Here is a 13,780-nt window from a genome sequence, read left to right as displayed (position 1 = left end):
CACCCCCACTAGTGACTCAGAGCTGTGTCTTCCCCATCTTGTGTCCTAATTAGTCTTGTGGATTCACACACACACACACGCACGCACACACGCACACACACGCATGCACGTACGTGCATGCACACACACACACTAAATTATTCTAAATTATTAGAAAGAAATCTGTTAGTCTTGTGTATCTCTTCTGCTCCTCTGCCCAGTTCAGGACTCAGGCTCTAACCAAGCGTTTCCTGGATTTCACCTGCGGCCCTGGCACATTTCCAGTAGTTGGGGACTTGAAGCCTTTACCTTTGTAAACTCTCTCCCACTGAGTCTCGCCTAGCTCTTCAGGATGGGCTCTGCATCTTCTAGGCCTTCTGCAGTTACCCTGTGAATTATGGAACAAAGGCATAGACTCCTTTCTGTCTCCCTGGTGCCTCCTCCTGCTGGGCGCCTCTGCGTCATTGATCTTGGTCCTTGGTTCCAACCTCTGAAATATCTTTTGTTGTCATCTTCTGCCACTTTGTCTTGTTTAAATCCCACTTTCTCACTGGAAATGATCCAGGCCTATCCTGTAGAAACAAATGAATGTGCACACGTCAGAATAAAATCTGTCTGTGAACCCATGAGAGACCCAAACATGGTTCAGCCCCTGTGCAGGTAGCTGTGAGTAACCAGCAGCCCTGAGTAATTTGACAGCTTTCCCTTTGTGCTGATGGAAGCCAGTGCCCTTAAGGTTCTTTGTAAACAGTGTTTCAAATGTATTCATGGTTATGAAGAAACAGATGAAGATAAAGATACTTACTGTAGAAGCACCAAAAAGAATGACAGAAATTCATTAATTCTTAATTCTGCTGCTTAGGTACCACTGTTAATATTTTGATATATTATGTCATTTCATTTTGAACATTTTATACATTCTTGCATTCTGTGTATACAGCTGCTTTATGACCCATGTTTTCCCCATTTTTCTAAAAATAGGATTTGAATATTGGGATTTTTAGCTCAGTATTTTTTTTTTAAAGATTTAGTTAACTTGTTTATTTTTGTGTGCGGGCGCTTTGCCTGCATGTATATATCTGAGTACTATATGTGTGACTGATGCCTGCAGAGGCCCAAAGTGGGTATCAATTTCCTTGGAACTGGAGTTATAGAAGGCTGTGAGCTGTTATGTCAACTCTGGGAACTGGACCTGAGTCCTTTGGAAGAGCAGCCAGTGCTCTTAACCATTGAGGCATCTCTTGAGCTCCTTAGCATCCTTAAAAATAGTTTTTATTATATTTATTTATTTGTGTGTATGTGGCAGAGGTCAGTTTATGGAACTTGAACTTGTTTTTTTTTTTTTTTTCCCCCTTTCTTTTTGTGTGGGTTCTGGAGACTTAATTTTGGCTCCTAGGCTTGGTGACTGGTACCATTCCTTTATGAGCTATCATGCTGGCCCTCACTATTGGTTTTTTTTTTGTTGTTGTTGTTGTTTTGTTTTTTGTTTTTTCTAGACAGTGTTTCTCTGTAGCTTTGGAGCCTATCCTGGAACTAGCTCTTGTAGACCAGGCGGGTCTCAAACTCACAGAGATCCGCCTGCCTCTGCCTCCTGAGTGCTGGGATTAAAGGCATGTGCCACCACCGCCCATGTTTTTTTTTTTAACTTAAAAAGATTATTATTTTTATGTGTAGTTACCTAAAGAAATTAGTGTAGGAATTTGCAGAAGCCAGAAGAGGGTGTTGGATGCCCTGAAACTGGAGTTAGAGGAGGTTATGAGCTGCTATATAGGTGCTAGGAACCACACTCGGTCTTCTTCTAGAGCAGGAAGTACTCTGACCACTTGACCATTTCTCCAGCCCCAGCACCCATCATTTTAATAGCAATAGGCCATTGTGTTGTGTGCTGAGCCTTAGTCTGTTAAACTAGTTAATTTAAATTGTTTTTAAATATTTGGCTATTGTAAGTCACGATGTATGAGAGTTGTGGTTAAAAGAAAAATACAGCATTAAACTCTTATTCATGCATCATCTCCATGGCAGATTCTTTTGTTTAGAATTACTGACTCAGAAAAGGATGTCCATTGTTTAAGCCTTTGATACAATTGATGCATTTCCTTCCACAGGAAGTTCATAGTTTCCACAATGTGTTTGTAATCTTTCCTTCACTTGCTTCTTGATTTTCAAGGGAAGTATTTTAGCCTGGCAAGGACAGTGCAGACTTGGGGGTTGGCTTGCCTGGTTTATACTGCAGTCCTGTACCAGTTTGCCATCTGAACAGTGGACTGGGAATGGTGGCTTATTAATTGTTCTGAGGCACTTTCCTTCTCCACATGAAACATACTTTAGAACAAGCTACCTATTTTCTCTAGAGAATTTTTTACCTGACTCTGGATACATAGGTGAATAAAGTAGATATACAAATCAAACATTTAACCAAGTTCATAAGTTTATTTTAGGGACAGGGACATCCCTAATAGCTTAACCATCAATTTGCTAGCTACATGTGCATGAGGAACTGAGTTTGGTACCCAGAACCCATCCAAACAAGCTAGACATGGTGGCACATCTTGTAATCTACATCTATGGAGGCAGACAGATGACTCTGGAGCCAGCCAGCCTAGCTTACTCATCAAGTTCCAGGCTTATGACAGGCTTGTCTCAAAAACAAAGCAAATGACTCCTTAGTAATGACACTTGAAGTTGACCTCTGGCCTTCACATATGTATATACACATATGCAAACATATACAAGCTGCCACACTAACACATGTGTACATGCATGCACATACAAATTTTATTTTATTTTTTACATTTATGTATGGGGTTGAGCAATGGTGTATATATGATCATAGGATCACTTGTTGAAATCAGTTCTCCCCTTCCATCATGTGGTTTTCAGGGACTCAAACTCACACTGTCAGACTTGGTAGCAACACCTTTATCACTGAGCCACCTCCTCAGCTCCAGTAGTTTTCTTTAAAGTTTCTATACATACAATTTTTGTTCTTTAAACACAAAAGCACATGTATCTGAGTTGGATGCTCTTATTTTTTTATTATTTTTCTTGAGCTATATATTTTTTTCCATTCCCCCCTTTTTTTTCTCCCCTGCCTTCTGCCTTTCCCTGTGATCCCCAAATTCTCAATTTACTCAGGAAATCTTGTCTTTTTCTACTTCCCATGTAGATTAGATCCATGTAAGTCTCTCTTAGGATCCTCATTGTGGTCTAGGTTCTCTGAGATTGAATTGTAGACTGTTTTTTCTTTGTTCTATGTCTAAAAGCCACTTATGAGTGAGCACATTTGATATTTGTGTTTCTGGGTCTGGGTTACCTCACTTAGTATAATGTTTTCTAGATCCATCCATTTGCCCACAAATTTCAAGATGTCATTTTTTCCACTGTGTAGTACTCCATTGTGTAAATGTACCACATTTTCCTTATCCATTCTTCGGTCGAAGGTCATTTAGGTTGTTTCCAGTTTCTGGCTATGACAAATAATGCTGCTATGAACATAGTTGAACACATGTCCTTGTGGCACAATTGAGCATCCTTTGGATGTATGTATGTATGTATGTATGTATGTATGTATGTATGTATGTATACACACACACCCAAAATGTATTGATGGGTCTTGAGGTAGGTTGTTTCCTAATTTTCTGAGAAATCGCCATACTGATTTCCAAAGCTGCTGTACAAGTTTGTACTCCCACCAGCAATGGAGGTGTGTTCTCTTTACCCAACATCCTCTCAAGCATAAGTTGTCACCAGTGTTTTGATCTTGCCATTCTTACAGGTGTAAGATGGAATCTCAGAGTTGTTTTGATTTGCATTTCTCTGATGACTAAGGATGTTGAACATTTCCGTGTCTTTCAGCCTTTTTAGATTCCTCTGTTGAGAGTTCTCTGTTTAGGTCTGTACTCCATTTTTTTTATTGGATTATGTGTTCTTTTGGTGTCCAATTTCTTGAGTTCTTTGTATATTTTGGAGATCAGACCTCTGTCTGATGTGGGGTTGGTGAAGTTTTTTCCCATTCTGTAGGCTGCTGTTTTTGTCTTGTTGACCGTGTCCTTTGCTTTACAGAAGCTTTTCAGTTTCAGGAGGTCCCATTTATTAATTGTTTCTCTCAGTGTCTGTGCTGCTGGGGTTCTATTTAGGAAGTGGTTCCCTGTGCCAATGTGTTCAAGTGTACTTCCCACTTTCTCTTCTGTAAGGTTCAGTGTGGTTGGCTTTATGTTGAGGTCTTTGATCCATTTGGACTTGAGTTTTGTGCATGGTGATAGATATAGGTCTATTTTCATGTTTTCTTCTACATGTTGATATCCAGTTATGCCGGCACCACTTGTTAAATATGTTTTCTTTTTTCCATTTCATATTTTTTGCTTCTTTATTAAAGATCAGGTGTTCGAAGATGTGTGGATTGATATCCGGGTCTTCTATTCGGTTCTATTGGTCCTCCTGACTGTTATGCCAATACCAGGCTCTTTTTGGTACTGTAGCTCTGTAGTAGTGTTTGAAGTCAGGGACTGTGATGCCTCCAGAAGCTCTTTTACTGTACAGGATTGTTTGGGCTATTCTGGGTTTTTTGCTTTTCTATATGAAGTTGAGTACCATTCTTTCGAGGTCTTTGAAGAATTTTGCTGAGATTTTGATGGGCATTGTGTTGAATCTGCAATTAGGGCTCTCTTATTGTCATTAAATATCATGACCAAAAGCAACTGGGGAGGATTTATTTCTGCTTACAACTCTGGTCACACTCCATAACTGAGGGAAGTCAGGCAGGAACCCAGACAGGGCAGGAACCTGGAGGCAGGAGCTCATATAGAGGCCATGAAGAAGTTTTTCCTTTTGGCTTGTTTGGCCTGCTTTTGTATACAGTACTCAGGATTTCCAGTCCAGGGAGAGCACTGTTTACAGTGAGTTGGGCTCTTCCACTTCAGTCAGCAATCAAGAAAATGCACACAGGCATACATACCCACAGGCCAATCTGATGGAGGCATTTTCTTTTCTCTTCTCTCTCCCTCCGTCCCTCCCTCTGTCCCTCTAAGACAGAGTTCTTTGTGTAGCCCTGGCTGTCCTGGAACTAGTTCTGTAGAGCAGGCTGACCTGGAGCTCACAGGGATCCTCTGCTCCTTGAGTGTTGGGATTGATTAAAGGCATGCACCACCACTGCCTGGCAAGGGGGCATTTTCTTGATTGAGATTCCCTCTTCCAAAATGACCTAGCTTGTGTCAGGTTAACCTAACACTAGTCAGCACATTGAACCAAATAGTTGAGTAGGGAAAGTTTGTCTTTATAGGAAGTGGCAAAGGAGTGATAGAGTATCAAGGACTGGGGAACGATATAGATCCGTGGTCAGGCCCTGGGTTCAATCTCCGTTATTACCAAAACACTAATGGAGCGGTTTCAGCCTGGATTGAATTAATGGAATGAGATAGTAATTGTGCTCTCATAGAAGTAGCCAGATATATTCTGTAGCTTCTGATGGAGGAGTGTTCTTAGAAAAGTCCTACTTGCCAGTGATCAGAGCTTTTTGTTGTAAAGACTAATTGACAGGAAATTGAAGGACAGACGAACACGCTGTAAAGCCTGACTGGACTAATGGCTTGGGTGCTTCTGTAAATAAATGCTCAGAAATGCATTGCTTCCCCCCATGAAATCAGGAACAAGACAAGGTTGTCCACTCTCTCCATATCTATTCAGTATAGTTCTTGAGGTTCTAGCTAGAGTAATAAGACACCAAAGGGAGATTGAGGGGATACAAATTGGAAAAGAAGTCAAACTCTCACTGTTTGCTATGATATGATAGTTTACATAAGTGATCCCAAAAATTCTACCAAGGAACTTCTACAACTCATAAACACTTTCAGTAATGTAGCAGGATACAAGATTAACTCCAAAAAATCAGCGCCTAGAGTTCTTGAGGCTTGCATACTGTGGAAGCGGAATATCCTGGGGCAGTGTGAAATGAGGTCCACAGAGCCCCAGCCTCCTCTGTCAAACTCTCAGGACCCTCCAGCCATTTCCATACCATCTTCCCCTGCTTCTGTGGATATCACTGTCCACATCTCCACTGGGTGGCACCTCCTGCCATCTTCTCAGCAGATGGTCTCAGGTTTGCCTCTTAGAGTTCTGCAGCCGCCGTGTGTGTTGGACTCACAGGCCTGATTTTCTTGCAGACTCGGCCATGGACTCGTTTCAGATGGCTGGACCCAGTATCAGGAGGTTGAGGTTGAGTTGGTGCTAAATCAACTGTGAAGATTAACAACTGCTTGGGCAGTGAGAACCAAGCCTGGGATTTAGGGAGGAGTTAGTGAGGAAGGTGGTGTGAAGCACAGAGGAAATTGGCCTGTCAGTGTTTTATTTTAGTGCTGAAGTACCAGGTAAATATGTGTTAATGCTTCATTAACACACCAAGTATTTTATTTAAAAGTGCTTAGGAGTTAAGAAATAAATAAAATCAAGCAGTTCAAATATGCAGTGTTTGGATATACCACAGAATAGTAATTAAAAACCCAAGTTGATAAAAATGTAATTTTGCACATTAATTATTCTTCCTGGGTAGGTTAGTAGGTAAAATTTTAATATTATTTCCAATTAAAATTTACCAAAATGTCTCACATTAATTGAGTTTATTAAATATAAATTCAAAACATAGAATTAAATGAAATGTCCTCTTAAGATATACATCAGTGGTGACATTGACTTAGGTATTTTTGTTCACTCCAGGGGGAGGGAATGGTGGGACCACTAAACCCCACTCTTCCTCTTAGCCTGACATTGCTCCGGGCTCCCCAGTTGTGTGGTAACTTTGAGGACATAGGCCCGTGCTGACTGGCCTTTAGTTGTTAGTAATCTGGTTTATGTCTCCGAGACAGGATTTCCTATTTGTCTCTCACTGATGCTCTTTAGTTTCACATCCTTTTTAGAAAGTCCTTGAACCCTATTGGGAGTTTGTCTTCAAACAGAACCTTTGCCTTATTGGTTGTTTTTCTTCTGAGGATTATTCAGGGAAGTAGGCTTCTAAAAGAGTACATTTGGTACAGGTGAGCCTCACAGTGAATACGGGCAATGGGAAAAGCTGTTCTTCAGAGTGTATCATGCAGGGGTTTAGTGTGGTGCTGCAGGTCACACCCAGGGCCTAGCACATGCTACCTGAGTGCTCTTCCACTGAACTATACCCTCAAACCCAAGATTTTCATTGTTAAAAGGGTGTCTTTTGTCTGCCCCGTCACCCTTGTTGGCCCCAACACTAGGGTTTTCATCTGTGTGTGTCAACTTCCATGTCCATGTGATTTGGGAATAAAAGCTTCACAAAACAATACTTTGCTGGCTCTCTGTAGACCAGGCTGGCTTCGAACTCAGAGGTCTGCCTGCCTCTGCCTCCTGAGTGCTGTGATTAAAGGTGTCACCTCGTCCCTGCTACAAAACAGTAATCTGTGAACATGTCCAAGTTTGCTGCTCTTTGATTTTATCATATCTACTCTTTCTGTAAATCCTTGTTGAACTCTAACAGATGTGCAGAAATGTCCACTCATGGTAATTTCCCAGCGACTTTTCATAAATTAAGCCTGTACCTTCAGCCACATCAGATCAAACAGAACATCCCCAGTCCCTGGGGGTGGGGTGGGGGGCTCCTGTGTGATGTCTTCTGTTTACTCACCTCTCTCCTGGAAGCCACCTGCGTTCTGGCACGTGTGTATGTGTGGCTAGTTGTGACCCACTAAATTAATTTTAAGACCTAGTGAGTCTCAGTGTGCCACTTGAAAAAAATATAGTCGGGCTGGAGAGATGGCTCAGTGGTTAAGAGCATTGCCTGCTCTTCCAAAGGTTCTGAGTTCAATTCCCGGCAACCACACGGTGGCTCACAACCATCTGTAATGGGGTCTGGTGCCCTCTTCTGGCCTGCAGACATACACACAGATAGACTATTGTACAATTAACAAATAAATAAATAAATATTTTTAAAAAAGGAAAAATATATAGTCATATTTTATCTAATTATTCTTGAAATAGGAATTTTCTTTTTTGTAGATGAAAAAGATGAAGTCCAAGATGACTTGATTTCTCCCAGGATCATGGCTTGTGCTGTTTGTCTTGTTCCCATTCATCTTCTTCCCGAGATGAAGAGTGTCTTGTTTAGGTCAGTTGTAGCTGTTCTGTTTTATACTCAGCTTGTCCCTCTTTTGTGCTTACAGAATAGATGTTCATTAGGAAGACAGTTTTCGTGAGTTGCCGATATTAGCACTCTGAGCATGAGTCAGATCCATGTGCATGTTGTTTTGGAAGCTTTCTTGACATCTGTCCTCTGGTCTCAGGATAGCCACAGCTGGGTTCCTTACATCAAATGTTGGCGGTGTTTTTGGCAGTGCTTACCTGTGCTGCGTTGTATGACTTCACTGTAGCCTTGGTTCTGAACACAAGACAAATGCATTTTGCAGTGTACATACTGTTGCATCATGCAATATGACATTCTGCTTGAAATGTTTCAATGCAGATTTAGGACTATCATATGTTATGCACTGATGTGTTTCTGTTGTTGCTTTTTTTTTTTCTCCCTGTACACATAGTTTTCTGCTCTTGTAGAAACATAATGGCTCAGTGGTTAAGAGGGGATACTGCTTGTGCAGAGGACCTGAGTTCAGTTGCCAGCACCAATGGTGGGTGGGTTATAACTGCATAGTAATTTCAACTGTAAAGAAATCCAGTGCCCTCTGTGGGCATTGCACCCACATGGTGCATACTGCCTCCCCTCATCTACCCATAGTTAAAAACAAAATCTTAACAAAAAAGAGACATAATGATTTAATTGTGGGAAACAAAGAATTTTAAACACCTTCTGTGTTTTAACAGAAGACTTATTTTTAATTACATGTGTGAGTGTGTGTATATGTGTCTGTCTGTCTGTATATGGGTATGCACATATGAATGCAGGTGCTCCCGCAGAGGCACAGGATCTTCAGCAGCCGGAGGTACAGATGCTTGTGACCCCCACCAGGCAAGGTTGCTGGGAACTGAATTCAGGTCCTCTGGAAGAGTCTTGAGGTGCATCATTAGGTTGTTTGAGAACTCACTAGTTTTTAAGTGCGAGCTCTCATTTAGAATGGCTGCAAGAGACAGAGCTGGAAGTTTAGCCAAGATCTGATCCTAAGGGAGTTTGAAAGGATTTAGACATAATACTTGGAGACTGGGCTACTCTGCAAGAGGTCTAGGGTGGAGGAGGGAAATGGGAGGCGGTGGCGGGGGGAAGAGTCAGAAATCTTTAATAAATAAATAAATTTAAAAAAATAAAAAATAAAATGTAGCCAAGCCTTTAATCCCAGCACTCGGGAGGCAGAGGCAGGTGGATCTCTGTGAGTTCGAGGCCAGCCTGGTCTACAAGAGCTAGTTCCAAGACAGCTAGGACTGTTTCACAGAGAAATCCTGTCTCGAAAACAAACAAACAAACAAAAGACCAACAATAAAAAAAGATGAATTGTAGCTGAAACCAGTTTGGGAGGTAGCTTTTAGAAATTTAGTGATGGGTGTAAGGATTGTGGGAGAAGTCACATTTCACACTAGGAAATTCAAGGTGAATGCCACCATTTGCTAAGATAAATTACACAGTAGGAGGAGGGGGTTGTAAAGGAACTGGTAGATTTGGTTTTGGACACGTGGAAAATTTTAGGTACCTTTAGGTATTTGGACATAAATGCCTGGAATATAGCTTAGTGGTATAGAAAGCTTGCCTAGCATGTATAAAGCCCTGGGTTTGGTCTCCAGTAACCCCCACCACCACAACCCCCCCCCCCTCTGCCGCCGCCGAAGGAGAAGGACAGTGGAGGCCTGATTTGAGTGAGATTACTTAGAGCCTGTCCGGTGGTAGAACAACTTCCTGAGGGACCCCCAAATTAAGGGACAAGCTGAGAAAGAAGAACTGCTGAAGAAAAGGCTGGCTGAGATAGCCTGGCCAGAGAGGCAGATGGCAGACCAGGAGACTGTGCTGCTTGGAAGCCAGACTTTTTTTTCTTTCTTCTTTTTAATAGCAGTGTCAGAAGCTACTGAGCTGAGGATGGAGCATTCAGAGGATTCAGTGATGGTTCTGTTGATGACCGGGCTTAGATGAAATTGGCTGGCTGTGCTCTGAGGATGGTGCAGCCAGGGACTGCTTTTCCCTAAGGTTTTCTGTGGAGTAGGGAAGAAAGTGCATTAATTGGATGGCCTTTTAGAAGTTGTGTATTGTTGAGCCTGCTTAGATGACTGGGTGGATGGAAGTGGTGAGAAGAGGGAGGAGGGTAAGCAGTGGGGTGAGGCAGTGGGTCAGGCATGCACATGGCAACCGCCCAGTGTAGCTTTCCAGAGCCCCGATGGGATACATGGTCATCAATGCTGTGTCCTCTGCAAACATCCCTTATCCCTTTTAAATAGTTTTGCCTGGATTGGTGAAATGGTTTACAGTCAATTAGGTTTTTAAAAGCTGAATCTGCACACCCTCCCCTGCCTTGATGTTTCTGAGTGCTGTTGCTGGTAAGGAGAGCCTGTAATGACTTTCATCTCGCTGAGTGGACTTTCTGTAATCTCAGTATTGGTTGAGACTTTTAGGAGGCAGGGCATGCTGTGGTGGGGGTGTCTCTGTTAGGGCTCAGAAATGATACCCCAACGTGTGTTTTTTTTTTTTTAAATATTTATTTATTATTATGTATACAATATTCTGTCTGTGTGTATGCCTGAAGGCCAGAAGAGGGCATCAGACCCCATTACAGATGGTTGTGAGCCACCATGTGGTTGCTGGGAATTGAACTCAGGACCTTTGGAAGAGCAGGCAGTGCTCTTAACCTCTGAGCCATCTCTCCAGCCCCCCAACGTGTGTTTTTAACTAAGTCTCAGGACCAGCATCTTTTGGTGCTTCTCTCCTGTGGTCACTCCTAACTCTCCTGACGCCCAGAGGAACTTTCTTTAATGTTCTGGAATGGCCAGCAGAGTTGCAGTTATAACTTTCTCTTCCCAAATTTCTCAGCAGCGAGCTGCTGAACCACATCACAGGAAGAAGGACTTGACTCCATGCAGGATAGACTTGGTCAGTTAGCACCGGCTCTCATTTCCCTCAGAATTGCCAGCGTGCTCGTGAAGAGTGATAATAAGTTTCTGTTTCCTGGGGTCATGAGTGTTCACTGCCCTGTGATTGCCCTTCCCTCTGGAGGTAAAGTCTGTGTGCCGCCTTTCCTGTTGCTCTCTGTAGGGCAGGGAGGAAGTTCTCTTCGCTTCTACAGGTCCAGACTCATAGTAAACTCGACTTTGACCTTTTCTTCAGACATATGAACTTGTCAAATGGGATTAGTATTGAAAAGGGCTAGAAGTATTTCTTTGTTCTCCCTAACAGTTGTCCCCGCCGCCCATACAGTACTCATGTAGGCGTTCATCTTTTTGTCCTGTAAGAACTCAGATGGAAACCTATTGGGCTTTCCCATAGAGGACATGGGGATCCTGACATTCCTTAAGCAGTTTCTCTCCCAGGGTCTTGTCTCATAAGTGGGGGAGTTGATTGTGCTGGTAGCTGGCCAAGGCTTCTTTAAGATGGCAGGGCTAGGTCTTTGCTCCAGGAGGAGGCTTGCAGTTTGCATAGAAAGCAGTGTAAAAGACAGTTTGTGAGTTGTGGAGTCACTTCAGTCGTGAACTTGCGGATTGGGACCCAGAGAGAGGAGAGCTTGGGGAGCCACCACTTGACGTTTCCTTGGGGATGAAGGATGAGAGCCCGATGAGTGGTCTGCTTGTCTCCTTGCCCCAGGTTTTAGCTCTTCTTAGACAAACTAAGGTAAAATGTGAAGTTTTTAGCAAGATAAAAGAGAATTAGTGTCTGGTAAAGAAATGGGGTGTAGAATAGGATGAGTGAGTTCCAGTTACCTGGGTTCCTAGTCCACAGGGACTTCTGTCTTCCTGGGCCCCGTTCACACTTCTTCTAAAGGTCAGAATGTCACATGGGGAGCATCAAAAGGTTGCTGCTTTTGTGAGCCCAAGGCAGTCCTTCATGAAATCCTGAGAATTGAGTGGGAATGAGAAGGAAGTAGGTGTAAGTCAACAACAGGGGTTCTACCTAGAAAGCAGTAGCAGGCATGAGTTAGCATAGGCTGTTGCGGGCTGAGTGAGGTTCCACCACAGCAAAGTCCAGACCTTGACATGAGGCTTCCTTGTTCACCCACTGGCTCTCTGCTTCCTTCCATCATCTCTTTCTGTTGGAGCCAGACTTCTGTGCTGTTCTGAGACTTGTGTGCTCCTGGGCTGAGGGTGAAGAGTCTGGAAGGCTGGTCAGAGGCACTTTTTGAGTAACAGCTTCTCCAACAATGACAGTGTCTTTTTGCTTGGCTCTTGGTGTCCAGGACTCTCCCTGTGTCCTCACTCTAAGTGCTGCTGCCTCTCCCTGAAGGATCTGTGAATCCAGAGGGGCGGTTTTCACTTCCTTGCAGAGAGGAGCTGTTTCCTGTTTACATCAGCATCCCCACTCCTCTGAGACTGGCTCAGGGACTGTGGGAGGATGGGTGGAGGCTGAGGGGCTGCTCTGCTTATCTTCTGCTCTGGGCTCGGGGGAGTAGAAAGGAAGGAAGGCTCTTGGGAAGGAGGAGGGGCCCTGGGAGCAACCTGTTCCTCATGCACTGACCTGTGCCCATCCAGGAAGGAGGCAGGGGTGGGTTCCAGGAGCACCAAGTAGCAATGGAGGCAGGCTAGGTGTTGTCCATGTGAGCTGGGAGTTGGTGAGGGTGCTGTATATTCAGTAGAATAGTATAAGGTCTTGAATGTGGGTTCAAGAGGAACACTAAGATGGATTGTTGGGTGCATGGATTTTACTTGAAGAGTTATTAATTCATGGACAGACAGAAAACAGCATTGCATGGGTTCTGAGGAGAGCTCAGGCCCCAGCATCAGACAAAAACAGCGTGGTGGGCCTGAGCAGACCACAGCACCGTCAGCCGTCCTCTCAGATACCCCACAAGATACTGAGATGCTGACTCCTAGTGACCAGACTCCCAGGTGTCAGGATCTCATCTAGGAAGCGATGCAGCAAAGAGCACTGGTGTCGCTTATCCTGCTCCCTCGTTCCTCCTGCCTCCTGCATGGGACTCTGACACCCTGGCTGCAGCTTGTGCTAGGAAACCACCCATTCTTAGAAACGTAGGAGAGACCCAGGGTCTGGAAAAATGGCTCAGTGGTTAAGAGCATTCGCTGCTCTTCCAGAAGAACCAGGTTCAGTTCTCAGCACCCACATGGTGGTTCACAGCCATCTGTAACTCTTGTTTCCAGAGAATGCAACCGTAGCGTAATGCCTGCTCTATGCGCTAAGTTATGGTTCACTATGCGCTAAGTTATGGTTCACGAGACGGGCAAGGAGCTGGAGATTGAAACACACACACACAGCCACATGCAGAGTCATGGGCCATCCTTGAACAAGAATGCCAAGAATGCTCCCTTGAGTCAAGAATGCCCCTTTATTGTGTTACAGGGCAGATTATACAGGGTCTCCTTGACTAATGGCCACGCTCTAACTCTTCAGCTGCAAGCCCACCAGAAACCACTCTCCTGTCTTGTGCTCAGAGCAGCTGCAAGCACAGGAAAACAAGTTGTTTACAGGAAATTCAGGGTCTGGGGGTCCACAGTCCCCAACATCCAACACCCTCTTCTGGTCTCCAAGGGCATTAAGCATGCATATGATGTACATAATGCATGCAGAGAACAAAACACTTATATGTATAAGATAAAATAACAAATCCGTAGAGGAGGAGACCCTCATTTCTGTATTGTGTACATCCCAGTGGAGAGTGAGCACATACATGTATTGTTGCTTTAGCAGGTA

General features: G+C 43.7%; 1 protein-coding gene and 1 long non-coding RNA gene across 2 annotated transcripts in view; one reads left to right on the top strand and one right to left on the bottom strand.

Annotated features, from left to right (window-relative positions):
• The window catches only part of Cds2 (CDP-diacylglycerol synthase 2), a 46,654-nt gene that overhangs the window by 7,506 nt on the left and 25,368 nt on the right, over window positions 1-13,780 (top strand). The window lies entirely within an intron of this gene.
• Window positions 10,801-12,337, bottom strand: LOC126496624 (uncharacterized). The gene is made up of 3 exons (XR_007590393.1): window positions 12,106-12,337; window positions 11,839-11,970; window positions 10,801-11,744 (listed from the first exon to the last, which is right to left on the bottom strand). It is a non-coding gene; the product is annotated as an uncharacterized lncRNA (long non-coding RNA).

This window comes from Alexandromys fortis, unplaced genomic scaffold, assembly GCF_014885135.2.
Source record: "Alexandromys fortis isolate MF-2015 unplaced genomic scaffold, M_Fortis_MF-2015_v1.1 scaffold_6, whole genome shotgun sequence".
NCBI classification, from domain to species: Eukaryota; Metazoa; Chordata; class Mammalia; order Rodentia; family Cricetidae; genus Alexandromys; species Alexandromys fortis.
The sequence above is the reverse complement of the archived record's forward strand: the minus strand, read 5'-3'. Positions and strand labels throughout refer to the sequence as shown.